The sequence below is a fragment of the Anas platyrhynchos genome, chromosome 4, assembly GCF_047663525.1.
Source record: "Anas platyrhynchos isolate ZD024472 breed Pekin duck chromosome 4, IASCAAS_PekinDuck_T2T, whole genome shotgun sequence".
Lineage (NCBI taxonomy): Eukaryota > Metazoa > Chordata > Aves > Anseriformes > Anatidae > Anas > Anas platyrhynchos.
This window is the reverse complement of record NC_092590.1, coordinates 45,715,707-45,740,260: the sequence shown is the minus strand read 5'-3', so window position 1 is coordinate 45,740,260 and position 24,554 is coordinate 45,715,707. Positions and strand designations below refer to the sequence as shown.

Genomic DNA, 24,554 nt, shown 5'->3' with positions numbered 1-24,554 from the left:
AGGATAACAAAGCACACACTGTAAACTTCTGCTGAAACCATACACCTTTCATTATTCTTCTATTATCAAAATCAAGTTTATAGGAATTTTATTTAGGAGTGTATCAGTTATCTTTGCTTGTAACATTAGCAACTGCTATTAAAGACAATAGGTAAGAGGTGAGTGGTAACAGGGAGAAGGTGATAGCTCAGACTGACATCTTTACTGGCATGGGGTAATGGAGCAGTTTATGAAGCTTTTCTAGTGGTGGCCCAGAAAACAATCAAGATTGGCTCCATGATGTCTTGCCAAGAGTGCTATAGCCTTCCCCTACAATCTCTCCAGCAGGAGACATAAGAGCTTCACAGGAGGTCGCAATATTGCATCAGCAGATGCATATAGGCACACTCATCTATGGCCCTCTGCAGTGAAAATCCCAGCAGGTGGCATGGTAGGAGCATCCTGGGAGGTGGCAGAGGCTGTCTGCTGTGGGGGGTGACTTCTGCAAGGAAACAGTGATGTCCTGCTGGCTATGGCAGGGACAAGAGAAGCCTCCCACAACATGAGAAGGAGAAAACCTTCCTTTCGTCCCCAGGTTTGTCCAGAGTTCACAGCCCTTCCCAGCAACCAAGGGTACCAAGGGTCTGAAAGGATGTCCATGCCCTTTGAAGGCCTCAAGCCCATTTATTCTGTCCATACGTGCAGACGAGGCTTTGTCCAGAGCCTCCCTTTAACCCTGTGTTCTCCTCTGGGGGTGTGGGAGTGTTTGGGGAAGGTTCAATACAGGAGACAAAGGGTTTATTTCTTTTTTTTGAGTGGATTGATATGGGTGTGCTACCATTGATGAGGGTAAGTCTGAGGCTGCAGTAAATTTTCATTGAAAAGATTAAGGAGAAACTGATTTTCTGATGCACTCTCTCTTCAAGGCCATATTGTTTGCATTTTCTGCAACCTCCAAGCGATAAAAGGAGTATAGTCATCTGTCTGTTGCCTCCTGGCTAAACTGCCAGCTCAGCTGGTCCATCAGACCAGCAGCCACGGAGATTTTCTAAGACAACTTCCAAGCCATACATATGAGATACAAAACACTTTATAAAGCAAAACCAGATCATTTCTCAGTCTAAAGCCACCCGTGAAGTGTCAGTCTACAGGAATCAATTCACACATGTTTTAATCAACTTGTAACTTACACTAGATATATGGGAATAGTTAAATTTATAGAGCTTGGAGACTGGCCCATTAAACTCTGTCTATACTGTTTTAGCACTTCTGGAAACCTACATTCAAATTTGCCTCGGGTCACGACTGAAATGAATACTCCAGTTCCAGTGAAGTACCCAGCACAGGCCCATCAGCATGAACCAAATCCCAAACAAAAGCTTCCCTATGCAGACTGTGGGGGATACTGAAGGAAAGGGGAGTGGGACGGGGGCGCGTAGAGCTGCCCAAATGCGGCATGCCTGGCTCTTACCTGAGCCCCTAGCTGCATACTTCAGGCAAACCAACCTCACCAACCATGCATGAGCAGAAACACATGCTGGTATAATTGGCTGAGATGAGCCCCAGCTGTTTTGGTGAAGCAATCTCTGTTACTGGCTGCTAATTTGGACATTTTCTGAGCCTCCGTTGCTCTTATCAACAGTGTGGGGTTTTCTCGTGTGTTTTTCCTACTTTCTCTTGGAGCACATTTGGCTGATAGCATCAGCGTCTGCGCGGTAGCAGTAACGTCCCTGCCTATGCAGGCAGGGTTGGAAGCAGAGACGGGGCTTTTGCCAGTCGGGACAGGAATGTTTATTTAAATGTAAGGAGAGAACCAGATCTGTGGCTGCTCTATCTGCCACGAGTCTCCGAGGTGTACCCAAGGCAAAAACCGACTTACTTGGAAAAAAACATTGTGCTCTGTGGAGCGGAAAAAAAAAAGAAGAAAAAAAAAAAAACACCTTTCGAGAGTGTGCACTCCCCATACTGGAAACACATTTTGGGTTTCCAGAAAAGATGACTGCGGCGTGCATGCCTCAGGTTGCCCAAAGACAGGCAGGCTGATGTGCTGGATATCAAAAGGAGACTTTGTGGAAGTAATTACTTAAATTATCTCATTGCCTTGGTGACCACGTAACACACACTTGGGCTTTAATGACTCACTGGGACCCATGGGGCTCTCCAGCACGACAGGAGCATGAGCCCTGCCATGTTGGGGGCTGTCCAAGCCAGGGAGGGCAGAGGCATCATCCCCAGCTCCATCACCCCAAGTTGGACAAGGGAGCCCAGCAGCAGTACCCAGCTTGGAGTGGTGAAGGTGCTGGTTCCCTGCCTCTGACCTGTGCTTCTTCTAATGGCAGCTGATGCGGGTCATACCCATCAGCCCAACAAGTGCATGTTTGTAAAGACTGCAGCTTGTAGTCTTTAATATGCTCTTGGTGACACCATTGTGAGGGTATTGGATTGGAGCAAGCACAGCTGTCACTGAAAAAGCCTAATTTGCATTAGTGCAAAATCAAGCAAATGTGAGAAACATCACTGCAACTTCTCAGGTACATGGGCTGCATATAAAATTGCCACCACTGAGCCAAAATCTGGCCCAGATGCTAGCTGTGTGAATATGGAGTCCTGTCACTGAGTCACTGCAGCTTTTTTGTGTACACTCGAGAGCACCAGCTGATCAGAGTTGGATAGAGTCAACTGTTTTCAGAACAGTAAACTGTTTTCAAAACACTGCAATGCATAACCTGCATAACTTATTTTGTGTATTTTAACAACAGGATGCAGAATATATGGCTTTCATATCTCCATATTGTATACAACTATATGTACTCTATGTACCTAGGCAAAAATATTCTGAATACATAGGTTGGCTTTCATTGTCTTATCTTAGTTACATAGCAACTGCAAATATCCAGAAAGAGCAACAAAAATGATCTGAAGTTCCTGGGAAGGTTTGCACTAAGATGACAAGTAAGAAAAATATGTATTCAGTCAAAGATTTGAGTAATAGGAAACATAACAGAAATGTATAAAACAAGGCTTATGATAATGAAAACTGATCTGGGCTCTTATTCATCTCTTTGTGCACTTTGGCAAGGAGAGGACCTGAGAATAAAAGCAATATAGACAGAGATACATTTTTTGGTGTGTGATCCCATGCCACATGCAATCCTCACACATACCTCTGCAGCAGTATGTGCAGGTGATGGTGTTTTGGGGAATACCATTTACTACAGCTGCTAAATCAACAATTTTAATGGAAAACCAAATGTCATACAGCAACAGAAAAAGTGAGAAAGATTTGAAAGGAGTCTCACTGCAGGTCAGGTAAATCACTATCCAGCACCCTTAGATACTCCGAGGTTTTTTCTTTGAAATGCAGGGGGCAAGACCATGGGTGGGCAGGGTGAGGATTCAGAGTTAGATAAGTGGTCATCCCACTAGTTTAATAAATTAAACTAGCAATAAGGTTAATTCAGCCTGATGCAAAATCCCTACATTTAGTACACATCTGACTGCAAGAAATAAATGCTTTCCCTTATCTATTTTTCTCTCTTCTCAAGTTATGCTTGCCTAGCTTTCTTTTAATTTTCTAAGTTGGAGAAAAAGATCAGGAAAATCAGAAAATAAGTTTTCAACTAAACTGCAATAATTTTGATTACCATCCTATTGATACCACTAGCCTATTTTTAGCAAGATGGAAGAAATGCTGCTACTGTAGTGGCATATATTCTCCATGAAGTTGGTAGCAGAGGAAGAGCTAGGAGCACACACAGGTGATGAACAGCAAAAAATCTTGAAAAGATACTGCATCATAACAGCAGCTATTGGGTACCAAAGTAACAACATTTCACCATATAATCACAACAAATTGTTTTTAATCACAAACAGATGGGTTTCATAATCAGTTTTATAAGGTCAATCTAATGAGAACCCCAGCGACTCCCAGCTGAAGAATTACTTTAGAGGGCAAGGGAATACCCACAGGTCAATTTACATACCTTGGCAGCAGAACGCAAGTCAATGGGGATATCCAGAAGGAAATAAGGTCACAAATTGGCAGGGCGGCAGCTGCATTTACCAGTTTAAACAAGATTCATTTGTTGAAAATCTACAACTCAAAGGCCAATCAGCATCTCATTGACCAAACCATGAATCTATGAAATAACTCAAAAGTTATTTCCATGTGAACATATGGATATGAAACCTGGACATCCCCCGGAGGCACACAGGCAGACACCTTAAAGCTTTTGGAAGAAAATGCCTCCAAAATGTTAAATGGAATGAAAATACAAAAGAGAATGGGTTTATAATAAATGCCAGGAGCTACCAAAGAGCTTGATAGCTCTGAACCTCTGACAAATAAAATGGATGCATCTCAGACATGTCTAGAGTGAAGGAAAACGTCTGCCATGTTAGGGATGCTGTTGGGTAATGGATAAATGGATGTGCAGAGCTGACCGCATGACTCCATCAAACGCAGCTCAGAGGATGCATGAGAGCAGCACTAGGATGGACATGCATGGCAGCATTGCCTGCAGCAGTTGAAACTTGGTGACACAAGGTAAAGTCTGAGTCAGATTCTTGTACGACTCCTCTATTAATTGATCGATCTTGCTAGCCAGCTATCTCCTGACATGCCAAGACATGATATAATGTGTACATGTACTCTTGGTCCTAACAGATATAAAGCTTTCCTACTATTTGCATATTGTTACAGGAGTGAAAGTCAAGCGTTGCAGGTACTGTGTAAATGGACAAAATTTTCTTTTACTTTTTTTTTTTTCTCCCCCCCCCCCCCCCAAAGGCACATAGTTAAAATGATTTCTGCTTTTCCTGGATGTTACTTCAATCTACAGGTTCCCAGAAACATTAACACTATATAGAAGAAATACTGGAACTACTGAGTTTATAACTGATTTCTGCTTGAAGGGACAGTTAATTATTTCAGATAACCATCCTGTTCTCTCTCTACAGAGGTATGAAAGTGACTTCCTCATCTCTGACTATTATCGTGTTTCTGGAAAACATGGCTTCTTGTACAATTATTTGCTAATACTCAACATTGACTCTAGAGTTCTTCATAGCAGTACATGAGAAAAAATAACCTTTTTTTTTTTCTTTTTTTTTTTTTCCTGGTATTTCTACATCCAAGGTGTTGGATCTGGTACACCTATCAGATCACCATAAGGTGTTGGATTTTCCTTATGAGAAATAATGATAGGGCTCAAACTTTGTCGTTATCAGTCAGAGCTAGTGAAGGGGCTGTTTTCCAGGGAGCACAAACAAGCTCTGTTTGGAAATCCTTTCCTAGCATGGTTTCTTGTGATTGCGGTAGAATATTTTTTTTTTGTTTTCTGTTCTCAACATGAGGGTATTTCAGATGCTATAAGCAACCCACCATACTGGGTTAGATGCACAAACAGCAGGAGGTAGCTCATATTCAAGGAGAACAAGAGAGAAAATAATGAATTACTGGAACTGTGTTGGCCACTTCAATAGGAACACTAGTAATCTAACGAAAATATTGACATTTATGGGAATCCACAGACAGAGTTAGACATACTTGTGGTCTGCACTACTGTATCACTTTTCATAATGTTTTATTTCTGTTTACCTTCCAAAACAAACTACTGTAACTAATATGTTTATAATAATTAAGGAGGAGACAGCCAAGTCTGAGAAAAGAATGGCCTCCAAAATTCACGCTTTTCCCAGATGGATTGTTTAATTGGGCTGGGGACTTCTTTTCTGTCCCTAATCAGATAGGAAAGCTGGGAGAAATGAACGGGGGCCTTAATTATCTCTGGTATAACTTCATGAAAAACAATGTGCTTACACAAGGGATTCATTTAACGCATTGTCCTTTGCTAATCATCCAATTAGCAGCTAAATAACCAGAACTAATATATTTGCTTCTGTGTGTACATGTGTTTGTAAGTATATACATGTATATATATGTGTGTACGTAAGTGCATGAGAATGTCATATAGGACACCCTGGTTCCTTCTGGAGGTTGTGCATGTTGTCCTGAATTGCTCTGATAATAACTACCTCAGGGACAGTCTCTCTTCAGCCTCAGAGCAGCTTTTGTGGTCTGCCTTTGCACTGGAGCTGACAGTGCACAGACCATGCCTGCAAGGAAGGGGAAGACATCCTTCTCAATGAAAGCTCTGTGACTATTTTACAACCAAACATTGCCCCCAACCTGAGGGGTTTCATTCCAGAAAGAATGCGATTGCACCCAGTGTGATGAAAACGCCGGTGTGAGGACACGACTGTGCTGCGGTTTTGGAAGGCTGACTCATGCTGATCTCTGTGGCAGGAAAGTCTGTCCCATACACACATTGACTCTGATCCCTTAATCTCACTGAGAAAAATATATTCTGTGCACGTTCTCCTCATTACTCAACAGAGAAAGCCTTACTCAGCATGTAGCAGAATTCAGCAATTCATCTGATTATACTGCCTCCACTCTTCTTCCTCTAGGAGCAAGACAGAGCTACCCTTCTCAAGCTACTGGTGGTGAAGGCTTCCTCAGGTTTGCATATATGATGCCAAAACACCTGGCTGTCACCACAAGGCTAAGCATCTATTGCCTCTCATCAAAGGCTCTCATAGCTCCTAATCTTCCCAGCCAGGCTCCACTAGCACAACGCTCTTTGGCGAGGTTACTGAAGAGGTGATTTCTTCAGGATAATCATGACATGGATCTGCCAGTTATGAAGTAATATTTAATCCTTCTGGATCAGCAAATGGTCAGGAGAACATGGTTTTAAAGCCAAGGCACACACATCTCCTCTTCCAAAAAAGCTGTATGCCATTTCAGTAGTTAGCAATCTATTTTTTGGCACTAGACCTTTGTTAATTGTGTGTGTCAGCTTGTTCCTTTAGAGTATTGATCTTGTTTCCAAACAAGTGACCAAGTAAATTAATAAAACCAGTCAAACCAAACCAAGCAGTGAAGGTTTCCTTGAATGAAGATTGAAGGGTCTAAAATGAACCTGACAATCAAGGTAACACTGTATTGCTAAAAGAGATTAGCTGACATGCAAAAGCAGCATGCAGAAGAAACACATTTCTTTCTGTCAACATTTCTTTCAAATTTTAAATTACAGGGTGTGCACAAAAGTTTTCCTCAGGTTCAGTACAGAGCATAAGGGAAAATATTGACCTTGGAAATGTAACTTTCTTTCACTACAGTAAATATTCTCTTCTACAGCATAATCACTGTTGTCTGAAGTCATTTATCGTGTGTAGACTACCTAGCAGCACTGACAAATACTACATTTCACATTACCTCTAAACAAACTGTTCTGTTATTTGCAGATCCTGAGTGCAGTGGTCACAATTAAAGCATCAGTTACCACACAGGTATTAATTACCACACAGGGATTAAGACTCTCATTCTAAAAACAGGCAGGAATTCTGTGGCAATTAGAAGTTTAAATAACCATATTTTGAAATAGGCCAACCACACTTAGATTTGGGAAAGGGAAAAACTAATTTGAAATATTTAATTTTTAAAAAAGACAGTAGAAAGGATGAAGTTTGCCATTCATTGAATTTGAGGTGGCCAATCTGATTTGTATAGCTTTGTATTTTATGTAGGACTCATAAAGAGAAGGTCTATCTGTGATACCATAACTTTAGAATAATCACAACAGAGCTTTAAATCAAAGGTTTTTACACAACTCAGTGCTAAACCTGCAGTGATAAAATATGGAAAATATAAGGACTCTATAACTGAAAAGGGTTTCAATTAACATATTCATAAATCCAGTGCATCTTCACACCTCCTAATTTGAGTTGGAGTTGTGTTTGGATGGCTAACACTGTGAAATGTTATTTCTTAAAAATGCTCTAATTTGCTTAGGTCTCCTGTTCTCAGGGCAGGACTTTCTGAGTCTGGAAAGCATTTAGGTTTCACAAAAGGGTATGAGAAAACATTCCTGATAAAACTGCCATGCTCCCACTTGATGTTAACTTTAAATGGCGCGTTGCAAGCTGCTGAGCCTTCTGATCGAGTCTGGGAAGGTGGTGCATGCTCTGGTTTTCAGCTTTCTGTAGTTCTTGGAACTTGATGGGTTCTTTACTGTTCCGCTGAGGTATGGTGGCATGAAGCCCTGTCCGCCTTGCAGGGACCCCTGTCTCATTGCCTCTCTGGAAAATTGCTAGCAGACGAGCATTAGGAGAACCTGTTTCTTAAATCTGTTTTTGAAACTTCCTGTGCTACTTTTTCTTCTTTACAGGGTTTATCCCATGACCAATTTAGGTAGTTGATGGTTTGCATGTTGGAAAATGATCTTGCTGGTTATTTATGCCCTATATCTCCATTTCAGTTATGCATTCTGCAGCTGGAGTCCATATGGAAATGTTAGTCACTTTAACTTAGTGAAGACCTTCGCAGATAAGAAGTAGGAAATAAGATTTTTATTTTTTTTTTTCTCCTATTTGGTTTCCAATCATATATTATTACAGAGAAGTATATATGGAATAAGATTTTTTTTCGCCCTAATTCTATGATATAGCATATCAATTTCAACTAGCAACTTAGGCACACAAACAAATATTTAATTTTAGAGTTGTGATCAGGAATTAATCTGATCTGATCTTCAGATCTACCAATCTGAAGGAGCTTGGCCCTGAGCAAGACCTCGTTCCTGTAGGAACTTTTTTTTTTCCTTCACTTTTCTGCCTCCCTCAGAAACATTTCTGCTTAGGAACCAGGTTCTAAAAAGCCCTGTGACCTCCAGGAGTCACACTGGTTTGCTAACTCCCACTGATGCCAAAGTGAAGTTTTGTTTGGTTAAGTACCTAAGCATGGTACTAGAATGGCCACTTTATTTGGGTGGCAGGTAATGGCAGCACAGCTGTATACACAACTCTGCAAAGACCCAGCAGAGATCCAGAGGACACACCTGTCTTCCCAACAAGTGTTCCACTGCAAACACAGTTGCTCCTGCTGAGCCCTGCTATCTAGAGGGAGAAGGTGACATGGCAGCATTGACCTTGACTGTTTATTTGCAAGGCCCTCAAAAGCACACAAGATGTCCTGCAAGAAATGGAAGATTCTAAACTTTGTCCTGGAAAGCTAATAATCCTTGGTGAGATACAACAAGTGATAGGATGAAAGACAATCAATAACATGAGAAACAGAGAGAAAAAGATTTAGACATACGAGACCCAGAGATAGTTCAGTGAGCATGCCTCAGCTGGGAAGAGTAAATAAGATATATTTTTACTGATTTGGGAAAGCTAAAATCACTGCTGCACAGGAGTCCAGCAGAAGGAAGCATGAGTGGTTGTTAGGGGTGTGGGCTCCCCCAGGATGGATTTCACCCTGCCCCAGGGAAGCTGAACACAGGCACTGCTGGGAAGAATGGGACCTTTCCTCAGGTATCACTAAGTCACACTGTGGCCAGTTAAACCAGACATCAGAAGAAATGTATTTTTCCATCCTACAGTCATTTAGTCTCAGATAATGCAGATGTTCTTTTCCCACAGAGCCTGAATATTTGATTTCAATTAAATATCCATGCTCTTCGAGCCCCTATTAACCTTCAAACCCAATCTTAGGTGTCTTTATCACTACAAAGTGATGCCTTATTGCCCTTACTAGACTCCAGGTTTGGTTAGCAGAGGATGCAGAGGATGGTAAAAAGTGAAGCAGACTTTGTTTAATTTTCATTTTATCTCAGGAATGCAAATGAATCTGAGTTTCCAGTTAAGTATCAAACATCTGTATGTTTTACTTCCTCGAGAAGCTGACAAAATAAATTCAGCATTAAAAGCAAGAAGAAAATGAGTCTGACAGATTCATTCTCGTCTGGGCATCCTTTCCTGGTTTACTCTTTGCCAAGCCATGATTGCAAAAGCAATTCCTTACTCCCTTGAATAAATGCCACAGAGCTGTTCCAACAAGTACAACCAGATAAATCAACATGGGGGTGCTGTATTTAATACGGTTGATAGTTGTGTGCAAAGAGTTAGGAGAAAATGGCACTACTGGAAGTCCAAGGCAGCATTGAAGCTGACAGGAAAAGCAATTACAGAGTCACAGTGAGGCAGTGGAAAGAGAATGATGGAGACTTGAACATTAAAAAAATATATATGCTAGAATTTCAATTGAATAACCATCTTCCACCTGCTATGCCTACTCAGAAGAAGAATGACTTGAGCAAAACTTTCTCAGTGAGAAAGAAGGGATATAAAAACCATAACCTAATGTTACAAAACTTTTGAGGCCATGTGGAAAATCCATGTAATAGTAAAGAAAGAGCTAGGTCTGCTGGTTTTCAAATGTAAAGAAAATGAACTGCACATTAGCTTTATTAAACTTAAAACAAGTAATTATCTTAGGTCAGTTTACCACAAACAGTTCTAAGATGCTGCCAAAAGAAAGTCACTAGCATCTTTGTAAACCCCATAACTTGCTACTTAAATTTGTCAGTAAAAATAAATAAATAAATAACTTCAAGTCTGAGGATTCTGGACTCTCCAAACAGCATTTTTTCAATAGCAAGTGCCTACTAAAAGTCATTATTTGCTTTCAGAAGCATAGAAACTTCTACATATAGAAGAGCAAATATTTTCCTATTAAATTTTGGTGAGAAGAAATCTCTTGGACTTTTTTTTATGTTGTTTTTTCCCCTCCCCAATTTGATGTCAAGCCCATTGTTTGCTTCAGGTGGAAGAAAACAAACAACAAAAAAAGGGAAATTTCAAAACAGAACTTTTCACTTTTCCATTCCATTTCATTATGAATATTATCTGAATTGCTTGAATATTATCTGAATGGAGAGAGAGCATGTGCACACAAAGACAAGAATAAAATCTGGGAAAAACAAAACAAAAATTAAACTGTTTAAGTTGTGTTGAATTAATCATTTTCTTTGACACAATGTAATGTTTTATTTTTCTATTTTCCTTGGGAAAAGAAAAAAAAAATTATATTTTGTTTCAGGTCAAACAAAATGAAATGCTGTTTACTCTCCAACTTAGCCAGCACACCAAAGAAAACACACAGCAGTGCTTGTGGATGCCATACCTGTGGGTGCCAAGAGGCATTAGACAGCCATTGGTCATTAGACGGCCCAAGAGCTGTTCCTTAGCAGTGGGGATCTTTGCCCTTGCTACAGTCATCCCCAGGGAAGTTTGGGCTCCTGCACTGCCTTCCATGCCCATGTCAGCCCTGCCTGTGGGATCTTCCCACCTCTGCACAGCACCGAGTGTCCCAGCTCCCACGCTTTGGCTACACACACTCAAACCATGCTTGGGGAATGGTATTTACAGAAGTCCCAGGGAGCAGGAGCTAGCACAACCTTTGCTGCTGGTCCAACCAAATTATGATGTTTTGACCACAATGGTGGGCCCTACTTGGCCATCAAAGACAAAACCAATGGCTGAAGGAGATGAGGCCATGAGCAGGCCCCCATTGCCCTGGCCATGTCATGCTTCCCTCACTGTGCTCCTTTGGGAGCACAGTGGGGGCTGCTGTGTCTCACCAGAAGACACGCATAGATCTGAAGGGCACCACTGAGGAGCTTCGAGGAATGGTGCGGCAAGCACCACAACACCATGCTGAAGGTCTGGCTGATGTCAAAAGGCAGCTTTTGACCACATTGAGCTTGTTCTTTCATAGACTTCTGCAAGTACTGTACTGTTCCCATGATCCCAAGGTTCTCTAAAGAAAATTCCTTTTACCACGACATAAGGCATTAGAGCAAATAAAACTGCTACTACTAATGGCAGCTCAAAGGAGCGAGACACTTTCCTATCCAGAGCTGAACTTTTGACTTGCAGCGTTTTAACTACATGATTCTTCAACAAGAACATAAGCTTTTTTTTTTTTCCAAAGAGACACAGAGTTTTTAATACATACACACAGCAGGATCTGATATTTATGATGCACTAGTTTTCTAGCTATATAAAATGTGTTTCATAAGTATAGACATGACAGAATTTAATTGTTAGAACTGAATTGGTGTTGGTATCCTTACTCATTTTGAAGAGGATACAAATAAATGTGAATACTGCTTCATCATGGAATATTTTACTTATGCAGGTAATTAGGTGTTTTCATAGCCTCAAGATACATCAGGGTGGGATTGTTCCCTGCAGTGTGGTTTCAAATGGTTTGTCTAAGTGATTTTAAGGGGCCCAAGTGGCAGCATTTTCTACACATTCTCCTTAGCACATTATTCCAGATCTTCACAGCTTTTACCATTTGGAAGTTGTTTTCAGAAGCCAGTCCTCATGCTACCTCATTCAATTCTTCATAACATGTGCACAGATTTACAAGGAGGAATCCCAAGTCCCTATCTAAACTTAATAATGGAAGAGAAATTGAGAATACAGTAGGGAAAGAGAAGGAAGAAGAATGAAGATGGAGCAACTCTTTCCAAGACTGATATAAACCTCATGATACCCAGCAACTGAGATTTAGGATTTTGACAATCCCCCTGCTCAAGTATCATCATCAGGAAAACTTGTTGCCCTTCAGAGCTTCCTAGAAATATCAACCACTATCAGAATACCTGTCTTTTAACCTGCATATTGACGTATTTGTTCAGGTGACAGTTCTGCTACTAACACTTTCATCATGCTTTCCTACAGACAGTAGAGGGGTTGAGAAGGAGCAGAAGATGTACATGATGATATTCTAACTGGTCCACTGATCACCTTTGGATCAAATTGATCCATTGATCAAACTGGTCATTTGATCACCTAGGACAACATGATTAAAAAAAACCCATCAAAGTGATGTGGCACGATGTCCAACAAAACTCTTTTTCTTATCTGTAAGCAGCTCTGTGAATTGCTTCAAGATCATCGATTAATTTAGGAAGGATGAACAATGGAAGAATTAGCCCTATTTGCTAAGCTTACTGAAGCCCATTCTTTGTATAAAGTCACTTCCTGGAAATGGGTATTTGGAGCGCAATTTCTAATTAAATGATTTGCCTGATGCTTCTTGGGACCACCTCTCTTCTATGACTCATGGACTTATAGAGGAAAACACCTTAACTATGTATACTTCAGCCTCCCGCTCCAGTGATTTTTCTCCTTTACTAAAGGTCCCCAGATCAACTACTGCTTGGCAAAGACAGAGTAAATGCATCAGAGACAAGTAAAGAGCTGTTGACAGAGCTCTGATTCAGCAAATGACTTTAGTCTGATTTAGATTAAGTCACGGGAGTATCTTTAGGTCTGATCTGGAGGAGGCATTTGCTATCTTAGCAGGGAGCACTGCAAGCACCATTCCTCTCCCCAGCTCCTGCCACAGATCTATTGTGGGGATTTGTGCTGCCTTGATGCAGCAGGGCAATATCTGGAGCTCCAAGAGGATGCCTGTAGAGCATGCCAGGGAACATGACCTTTTTTCCTGTCTGCCAGCTCAGAGCTCACAGAGGAAATCATTAAATTGGAGCCAAACATTTTTGTTGCAGCAATGAAGGACCTGGTAGGACAAGAAAACAATGGCCAGACAAGTCTGAGCTGCAAATTGTTTAGTGCAGGGTAAATTCTTTTGTCCTGGAGTTGCTAAATATCCTAATAAAAGATTGCATCATTAAGATGGAAATATATACTAGGCTTATGGCCTCTTCACTGCAGAGTGCAGCTGCCTAGCTGCCCCATGCACTCAAACTGAAGATGAGATAAAAGCGGATGCCGAAGCTCAGTGCAACAAAAGGCTGAGCTTCCTCTCGGCTAGGGTGTGTCTGATGCAATCACTGAACGTCAAAGCATTTTGTTGCAAGAGAAGTAGACACCATCCTGAATATTTGCTGAAAAACAAAACAAAACAAAAAAACAAGTGGATGTCTTTGGGTTTTAAAAGCCATCCATGTGGAACTCCTGGTGGCTGCAGGCATCATGCCAGGATCCAACCCCCTCGGGTGATCTGCACCCTGGTCTGTGCCCAGCACAGCCATCCCTGTGGGGCTGCTGTGAGCAACGAACCAGGTGCGATCACTCCTGGGGCCGAGCTGGGGAGGGACAAGCTTACAGCTCATTTTCTCAGGTGTGCTTGAGCATCTGGCAAATTCTGTCATGTCACCTACATGTCTCATTTCCCTTTTCCTTCTTTTTCTTTTTCATGGGCAGTTTCACAGTATGAAGTTTGCAGAGCTGAAAAATATTGAAAGAAAAAAATCCACCTTCTTTGCAAGGTAATTTGAACTCCAAAAAATGTTTGGATATAATGATGTTTGCAGGTCTTTTGTGTTCATTTTTCCCTGTGCATTTCAACACTCCAGCCTTCTTTGTGAGAATGCTCATGGAAAGTGAATTTCAGGTAACAGCTCACTTTGGACTGTATAGTTGACTTTTATGCTTGCCCTTTGCAAATCTCATTATAGCAATTAGTTAGATAGATGGCGGAAGAAAGAAAGTATCCCATGAGGGAAAATCTGGTTGAATGAAATTTGGGAGAGCTTTTACCAATGGCAGGATTTCAGCCCACATTTGTAATATAGCAAACAAGAAAGCTGCAAATTTCAACTATCCACAACTGTTGAAAAGAAGATTTCCACTCACAAGAAATAAAAAAGTAGTCAGATAGTGAGTGCATCTAAGTCATTTATGGACAGGAATTTTGTGGACAAGAAAAGAGCAGTAGTTTATTGTAATGCGAGTTATTGGCTCAGGCTAGAATTCCAAACCAAAACAATTTTGCCAACTTTATACAGAATTTGAGTGAATTAAATCTGTTCCATATACATGGCCCCAGTAGTCGATCTAAAATTCCTGGGATGCATAAACTTACGCTATGACTCTCTTTACAGTTTGTGAAGCTGGCAGTTGGAAAGAAAGCAGCCCTCTTCTCAGATTGCATTTAAAAACCCTGAAAAGTGTTGTGAGGAATTGTTGTGTTATTGTTATGACATTGAATTTCAAATTGACTTACAGGGTCAACATGAAGTATTACTGTGTGTTTGGGGGACAGGGGGTAGGTGTTATGCCTATTCCTTATGATATTTCATTGCTATCATTAATAGCAAGTAGACAATTAAAACAAAGGCTTTTTTATTTTATTTTATTTTTCCCCCAGCCATTTATCAGCTTTGATTTTGGATTAAATTTGGAACAAGTTCTGAGATTATTTTACCTTAAATACCCAACCAAATTTTCTCTGCTAAAACCCCTTTTCCTATATACTGCGGTTTGTTCCAGACCTATTTATTTCTCTCATCAGTGGATTAAATATAAATAATAAAGAACTTACAGAAAATAGTTGGTCATTTAGTCACCAGTTGCTTGTTTGGATAAGATGGTTAACTAGAGGGCTTACGGTTTTCTCAGAGAAATATATGCATAAAGCAGCCACGTGTCTGAAAGCAGCCAAGTCTCAAGACATTTTTTCTCTCTGCTGAATAACCAAGCACTCCGTGTACACCTGCTCATTAATGCCCATCCTCGTTACTCACTGGAAAGCATTCCTGCCCTGGTAGTGCCCCACACAGCGCTATTCCTACCCGTGCCATTTGGCAAGCACCCAAAGCTACCAGGTCTGTGCAGCCACGTGCCCTGAAGATGCCAGCAAGCCCCAGCACTAGGGCTGCAACACAAACACCTTGAGCAGAAAATACAACCACGTTCTGAGGGTATGGTTTATAGCTCCTAATTACGCTTCAAAGCCCTGGAGAACATGACAAAAGACAAGTATGGGCTATAAACTGACAGTTCGCATATGTTGCTCAATTTTTCCAAAAGCTGAGTTTTTGCATCAGGGAAAAAAATCAGTGTGCAAACCCAGCAGTTAAAAGGAGCTGGCACCTGGTGGCTAGACCATAGGTCCTCTGGAGGTTTCATATCTCAGCACTCTTTTCTAGAGCAGGAAAACAAGATGGGCAACCTAGACGCTTAACACAGAAGTGCAGTGTCTCATTTTATAATCTCTTTACTTTATTGGCTCTAGGGAGAAGGGGAATTATTCAGAGAGGAATTGTGTAAGTGCTGTCTTTGTCAAACATGTGCAAAATGAGAAATAAACATTTAAAACAGCTGAAGGGCAAAGAAGGCACTGCCAAAAAATGCTTGTTGGAAAGAAGAAAATTAAATTTAAACCAAGTGCTACTAGTATTGCAAAAGAACAAGAAACAGAACCTTCTTCTATACACAGCACAGGAGCCACCACGGAAAACCTGGGTGGGGAGGGGGGAAGGCATCAGCACCAAGCAGAGCCACAGCTAGCCCATGTGTGCACAAAGCTGATTGCCAGCTAGGGCAGGTTTGGGTGGCCTCTGCTGCAACTTCTCTTCCTGGCCTCCATCTGCCCGTGGTGGGGGGCTGGCAACAGGGCTGGTCCCAACGGGAGTCACCCACTCTGTTGCAACTGCTTGGGCAGCCCCTTACACCACCTTCTGGCCGTCCTCCTGCATACCCCAAATGCCTCGTACATCCACATTTCCAGAACACAGCCTTTATAGAGCAGAACCATCCTGCTTTGCTCTACAGCAATGGGGTGTTTATCCCAAATTGTAGGATGCATCAAACTGAAAGCATTCCCCTATGTGCTTTCTAGGAAAAACAGGAGTCCCAAATCAAGGGACTCCATGGTCCACAGCAAAGACAGAAACAGTAAGACTATGAAGCAACTGCAGCATAGCCTGTTTTCCTCTACAGCCCCCTGTATGTCCAGAATAATAGCATATGTTAAATAACATGTTTTTGGGGATACCTCCACACTTCTGCAGACTCCAGACCCACCATCCCACACCTTAAACTTCTGCCCTGCACAAGGGACCTGTGCCATCAGCATGGGGAAGTTCCCATATTTGAATATGGGACTGACAAGGTTTGATAAACTGCATTTAATGCTGCCCTTGCATTTGCAAGTCAGCCTGGAAAGGTCGGCCCTCAGGAACTGTAGAGAGTGTGCTGAGGAGATTAGGGTAGCTGCTGCAAGAGCTGCAGGAGTCCCTGGAAGATGTTCAGTCATATGGTGCCAGCACAGCTCGCTGGGGCCCGAGGTAATAACAACCATCTGTCTAAGTCATTTTTGGTGTTGTCAAGTACTGTAATTGGAGGTAATTTTGCGTCTGAGTGTTTGATTACCTCTAGACTTCGGAAGCCAGTTTTACACCTTTTTGCAAGACTGAAGTTCACAGATCCTCTGAGGTGGCGGTTGCTTTCCAAGCAAAACCCCGATGCAAGATTGCCAAACTGGTGTTTTTATATAAGAGCATTCAGCTGAATTTCCGAATTAAGTGAAAGGGTGGTGGTACAGAGTGCCCTGCTTGGGAAGGGCTAACAGGAAAGCACCAGCATTTCGGGAAAGGTCATGTCTGTAATCATGCCTTTGTGCACAGTTGACTACAGGCTTGATTTCAAAGCAGTTTATAAATAAATTAAGGGGAAAGGTTGAGGAAACAAACGTCACTACAGCTTTGAGCCCTGGTAAAGTTGGCTCTGGCAGATCCTTAGTCCAGGATCCAGAGGAATGGGACCAGCCACTCATCCCTGACCCATCCTGTAGAGCCAGAAGCTGTGAGGGGCTCCTCTCTCAGGAGGAGGTATCTGCACTTGCCTTACAGCCTAAACTGTGCTCATCCTATCTGACTTTCGTCTTTCTATCCTACAGACGGACATAAGAACAGCCAAGACATAATTTGGCCCCATCGCTGTCCTTTTGTTATGATTACAAAATATCATAATATCTTGGTCAGCCGAAGGAACAGGGTGTTTAATTTCTCTCTCTCATTCTTTATGGAGATGGGCCTGAGCCATGAAGCTTGGATCCGGACCCAGGACTGAGCATTTTCAGAGCTGAGGCTTGTTTGGATGTGGGCTTCCGGCTGAGGCCTATCCCTTAATGCTTCACTGCGGCGCTGCCAGACACAGCATCAGTTTGCAAAAGGACAGATACGACTCTACGTCTGACACTTGCCATGAGAAACTAGGGTATGACACCTCCAAGCAACATCCATCTGACTTGTAGCAGATTTCAGGTTGTGTGTGTAATCCCTGCCCTAGCATATGTTTTCTACAAGTATCTGACAACTGATGCTCCCCTAATTGAAGTATTTGGGGTGGAGGAAAGAAGAATTATGAACAGCGAAAATCAAGTACTTCCAACTGCAAAACAGACATAAGCTTTTAAGGGACCAACTAATTTTACTTGCACTGCAAGAGGCCTCTACCTTCTATATTTTAAGTCTCAAGCAGGGAGATGAGGAGACAAAGCAGCCAGAGACCTGGGGAGGCTCAGCTCTCCGCTGCTGGTATCGCAGCCAGCAGTGGAGCTGGTGCTTACCTTGGCAGGGGCAAAGAGGGAAAGGCAGCCGTGCAGGCAGCCAGGAGAAGCTGCAGAGCAAGCAGCTGCTTCCTTCCTGCTGGTTACAGCTAGGGCAAGCGAGGGGAGGATCTGCTCTGCGACTGCCACCTGCACCCAGCCTAGGGGATGGGCGGTATTCGGATGCCTGACATCTGTTGTGGGGTGGGGTCCGGGGCAAGGGGGAGTTGGAAACAGCTTTTGTAGACTGTGGAAGAAGGCAGCAAGATATTTCTTCTTGCAGAGCAAGGCACAGCTGAAGAGGCAAGGGAGGTGATCCTGAAGGTGGTCAGAAAGACACAAGGAAAGGGAGGGAATACAATAAAGGGCAGAGGAAGGGGCAGAAGCAAGAAAGAGTAGAAAGGAAAATTCCTGCAGACAGTAGAAGGGAAATGTCTCCTATGAAAAGGAAGAAAAACTAAGGAATGGACTGAAGGGAAAATTGTAAGGAAAAAGGCATTGTGTGGCAAATGCTGCCAAAAAGGGCAGAACGTATACTGGATCTGTCAGAAGAGTGAGTCCAGGACATTTGTTTCCTATGCTTCCTAGGGACTGGTCCCCAGAGAAGAGCTTCTGCTCTTCTCCAGTGTCTCAGAACTGCAAGATGAAGAACTGGATTGTGTTAGGCACTGACCACAACTTAAAACACACTGCAAACATATTCCTGTTAATAAAAACCAGCTACTATTATTCAACCTCCATATACGACAAACTGGAGGTATAAATGAAGGGGTCTTTCACAAGAACACCAGGACAGAAGGTGAGAACAAGCTGATCTTCAGAGATGCTCTTCCTTCACAGTTCTGATTTTGGGAATAGCTCTTCAAACCCTGCATCCAGTCGTAAATTGAGCTATCCGAGTTCTGCCCCTTCACTTATGTATGTCACATAACCAGGAAACGGGAATTATACAAACTGCCTCTGGCTTCTGTAGCTAAGCAAAACACTGCACAGGCTTACTGCAACAAACTAAAGAATTCCTTAGTAACCTGGAATGCAAATTAAATGAGATGGTTTCCCCTTTCTGATGATAGATGTTTTGCATGAAGAAAAAAGCTAGCATTTGAGCACACAATTATGTGTGAATTCCTCACTGAGCTGTACTTAGTGTGTTTTAAGATGGTTCCAGTATCGTACTCAGACACTTAAAACCAAAACAAACTCAATTTTTTACCTTTTTTTTTCTCCCCTGAAGTAGATGAATATATTACCATCTAGAGGCACACAAATCTGTACAAATTTATGGATATGTTTTAATTCAGTTTATTTGCTCATTTATCCATTCCACCTCTTTGAAGAGAACAGAACTAATGGCTCTTCAAAAGCCATGTCTGTGCCAGAGGATGACAGCTACAGACACTCACTTTATACGGGCAGTGGTCAGCTCCCTGGATTTCCCACACAAAAGTCTCTGCCTTATTTAAAGCTTACATGCAATGCATCTAATTCCAGGAGCAAATGCAGTGCACAGGAATGCAGCACACATCACGTTTTGTCTGAGCATACAAAATAGAGATCTTTTATTTGGGGCATAGGACTTAAAGAGAGGAAGTAGGTGCATATTTTCAGGCACCCTGGCTTCTGCAGGGCTCAGTGCTGCTCTCACCCTGCTGCTCTCCTGCGGTCTTCTCCCAGCCAAGGGGAGATGAGGCTTGTGAGCCTTCCTTGCCGACTCTCATCAGCATCACTCTGGGGGTCAGGCAACAGGGTGTGATCTCAGCTGCCTCCTTCCTTCCTTGCTTCCTTCCTTCCCTCTGCTCTGTGGGGACCCAGGGCCCGATGTAAATCCACTGACGTCAACGGGAGTATGATCAAAGGGGCCTGGATTAGACCCCAAGGGCACTGCCTCCCAGAACTATTTATGGCAAATTGATGTGACTTCGGGGAAATGTCCTGACTTTGAAATTAAACAATCTAATTTTAAATATCAGGTGGAGCAATCTTCTCTTTAGGTCCTGATCCAGGAAATCATTGAGTACTTATTTAACTTTAAGCATCTCGTTAAGTCCTATGCTGTCCAATGTGAGCCCAGAATAAGAGCATTACGCAAGTTCACAAGTCCTTGGTTTAAGTACATAATTAAAGGTAAGCATGTGGCTAAGTGTTTTGCTGAATAGAGACGAAATTACTTGCATGCTTAGATGCTGTGCTGAACCAAGGAACAGGGGCTGCTTTGTGCTTGCTGAGAGCAGAGAACAGGGAGCACGTAGGAGGAAGCAGTGCAAATAAGAGACAAAGGCACTGAGCAAACTTGAGGAGTAGACATTTCTTTGAGAAATCAGGACTTCAAGACCTGCTGCAGAAATATCGATGTGTATAGGGAAGCCTGTGCATGCCTTGTCAGTATGAGTGATTTCTGCAGGCTTTCTCCTGTCTGGCTTCTCAGTCTCCGTTACTTTTCTAGGGCAGATTTGCAGGGATGCTAAGGCACATGTGGTTAAACACAGAGTAATACGAAGAAAAGTGAGTTTAAAAAAAAAACAAGAAGGAAAACAACCTGCAACACATTGCAAAGCTTATAGCTGCTGGCTATTCCATTCCTGCTGCAAGGTGGCCGGAGAGACCCGGCGGTCCTTAGTTTAGCTACGCGGGCGCCCCCCAAATCTGCAGCTGCTCCCGGAGCAGGACGAGCATCGCGGCCGGGCGACGCCGAGCGGGGAAGGGGAGAAGGGCAGGGCTGCGATGGGGATGGATGCAGCAGGGATGCGGTGGGGAGCCCCCGGCCGTGCCGCGAGTGCCCCCTGCCGCTGCCGGGCTGCGGGGCCAGCCCGGGACTCACAGCCTCCACCGCCCCCTGGTGAGCTGCGGCCGGCTCTTCGCTGCAAGGCTCACAAAACAGCCCTTTGCCTTTTGTGCTTCTGGGTTAGATGCTCGGTCTTATCTCCCAGCCTTTTACAGCAAGCGGTGCTCAAATGCAGGCTCGCCAGGCTGCTAAGGCGTGGGGCACCGCGTGTCTCGTTTAGCTGCTGTGCCTTTGGTTATCGCGCAGCCCACCCAGCATTGCTGAAACAAACCTGCAGCCATGCAGGGACAGGAGAGCTGCACAGCCCTCACATCCACGTGGAGGTGAGAGCAGTGCTCTGTACCACCAGCTAAACCCTCCCAGGTTCCTTCATTAACTTCCCACCGGTGCTGGGTCTGTCAGGCATGTGGGAACACGCTCTCCCTGGAGTCACGGCAGGGATTGCAAGGCACTGCCATGCTGCAACACCACACAGCGCACAGGCAGGGTTTGGTCACCTTGCCATGCTGCAGTAACAGAAAGAGGCAGCAGTAAGTGGAAGGACAGATTAACACAGAAGCAGACTGGGGTAAGAACTGCGTGGTGGTGGTGAACACTGCAGCTTGGACAGCACGGGACGCCCAGACTGAAATCTCAGGTCACGTAAAAACACCGTAGACCCATGAACTTTAGCTCCAGGGACTCGCACAGGACCTGGGTCCTCGCTTTCTCTAGGGCACAGCAGCTCAAGCAGTGGCACATAGCCACCAGCCCATGGATGGAGATGAGAAGAGAGCCTCCTGAAAGGCCTCCCCCTCCTGCAGGAGCAGGACTCCCCCTTTTCAGGAGCACAGCCTTCCCTCAGTCACAAGATCAGTTTCTGGGGGATGGTCACAGATACAGAAATATCACCCACACTTCCTCCCCGACAGAGCCACCCAGTGGTTTTTCTCATAAGGAGGAGAAAAAAAAAAACTTGTAAGAAAAACATAGTAGTAAAGTTCTAAGAAAAACATAGTAGTGCTTGCTACTATGACCCCTGCAAAACATTTGCTGTGTGATCCTCCTCTAGATCCTCTGGTCCCACCCTGGGGAAATTAACAGTTATCTCAACAAACTCAAGCTGTTGTTGGACCCCCCTCTGCAGACCAGCCGCGGGGCAGGGTGAGGGAACAGAGCCAAGTCTTGCAGGTGCACCCTGGACAGCAGCTCCTAGGGGCCTCACCACCAAAGGAGGACAAAGCGGGAGAGCAACGCGCCGCTGGGTATTACGCTGTGTCAACAAGCACGAAAGGTTCAGATGGGCTTTTTGAGAAATGCTCATTCAAAATATTTAATGCAGCGCAGCATGCATATATCAACAGGACAGGGCTACGCACACAGAGGGCCTATTCCCAGTCTGACACCCAGCTTAGTGTCCAAAGACACTTTTCTTCAAACGCTGTGCACTCAGATTTACTAGGCAGCTTTATAGACTGATACTTCCTCACACTTTACCAGTCTGATTAATTCAGCTGGCACCTCTGATCCCACTTCCACCACTAACCTTTTCTCTTGAATGGGATGACTCTGTAGTCTCACCATTCATGTGTTTGAGTCAGATCTTACATCAAAGATGTCCTGGGTTTTATACTGTCAGAAGCAATTTTGTCCCAGAAGAATGAAGATTGTGATTATCCCAGGAGGAAAGCTGTCAACTCAGCTCTATGTAGAAAAACTGCTGTCTACAAGAGCTTATATTGGACACCCTTTGGCAGACTGCCCTCCTAAAAAAAAAAAAGTCCACTGTTACCTACATGAAAGACTTTGTCTAAGAGCATTTGGGTGTTTGCTGACTTGGTTCATACAGCAAATTCAGATGAGAAGGAAGGGAATAAGAATATCATGTTTTTCATAAGCATTCCAGTTCAGGACAATGCACAGAAAAGCGATAATGGTGTAAGGAAAAGACCAGTTTGAAGAAGGGACAGACAGACGCTGAGCTTTGATAATGCCTTAATTCTCAGTTAGATACAAAACACTACTGGATCACACACTCCCCAAAAGTAACTAAGCCTCTGTTCTGGCTCTCCAAAGGCCTCCAAGATTGTTCCAAGCACAGGAGAGCTCTCAACCCTTGCTCATTTCACCAGATTTTGCCCAAGAGACACCACTTTGGGTATCTGTGCTTCAGAGAAGGGACACCATGCCACTAGCTCCCAGGGAGCTGGCTGTGGTGGCCACCTTTAGCACAGGATTGCGCAGTAAGCTCTCCCTTGTTAGTGAGCTGACAGCGAGCTGGTTGGGAAACACTACACACCATATGATGCTACTATCCCAGCAGTATTTCTGTCATGCCACGGAGGGGAAGAACATCTTTTTGCAAGAGGAGATGCTTCTGTTCTGCATTTCAGACCAGGGAGTTGCAGTGGTTGCTTTTCATGTGTTTAGGAGTGTGTGACACTTCACAGCCCTATAAACCAGGTTTGTCTCCAGCTGAGTCAGCATGGCCATCCAGAAATCTGCATGCCAGTGAAGTCTCAACAGTTGTTTTTTTTCCTTTTGACTTTTTTTTCCTAAATGTACCCCAGAAGAAAATGCTGCCAATGAGCAAACCTGGCTTGTCCATATTGATGCAAGGTCTACGTAGCTTTGAAGATCTCCAAGCACAGTGAAATATCCTGTCCTCATAGTAATAATGCCTAAGAACAAGGATCTTGGTTATGATTTAATGGAGCACTTAGGCAAGACCTTAATACCCACTCATTTCAAGTGGACCAGGTACAAGCTTACAGTAAAATATGCATGTAAGTACTTTTACTTTTTACTGATTCTAGGCTTAATTGCACAAAGTGCAGTAAAGGGTAAGGAAAAAAGTAAAAGGTTGTGAAGTGCATAATAAGAAAACTGAGCAAATGTAAAGTGTGTAAGACCATTAGAAAATAGTTATTTTGAAAATATTCCAATGTGAAAAATATAAACTGTCACGCTGTTCAGAAACGCAGGCTTTTCCCTTTAAATGCATGCCTTCCAGGCTTAACCTAATATGGCGGTATTCCGTACAACTTCAAAAAATGTCCGCTCAAAAGATGACAGGATGGGGTACATCTCTGTGACTGGAAATGGAATTTTAAGCACTGAGTTTATCTTGTCAGGTTAGCTCAGTGATGATGTGAGCTCGCAAGGGGTGAAGTGGATCACTAATTGCCAGCAAGCACAACAATAAACTGATAAGCACAGAAGCTAAAAGTCTTTAGATGGGAGACATTTCGGTAAAGCAGGGACTGTTTGAACAGGTACTCCTTCTGTGCGAATTTGCTTCTCCCACAGTTCAGCAGCGATTGCCTGACTTTTGTTCTCTGATCCCCAAAAGGAGCACACTGTGGGTTGTTTGGGCCAAATCAGAGAGACAGGTATGTACCTGTACACCTTGCTGCCATGCCAGCTCCACCCTGCAAATCTTGCAGCTCTGTTTATGCTACATTTTTCCATGGCTCCAGACAGCCACAATTTTAATTGGACTGGCTGATTATTTTTTTAACCCTTTTTATTTACTTTATTTCACTTTATGATGCTAATCTTGGCACCAGAGTCTCTCATAATTCAAATTACGAT

General features: G+C 43.2%; 1 long non-coding RNA gene across 2 annotated transcripts in view; it reads right to left on the bottom strand.

Moving 5' to 3' along the window:
• Positions 1-24,554, bottom strand: part of LOC113839597 (uncharacterized) — a 156,824-nt gene that overhangs the window by 46,183 nt on the left and 86,087 nt on the right. The gene's annotated exons all lie outside the window — the stretch shown is intronic.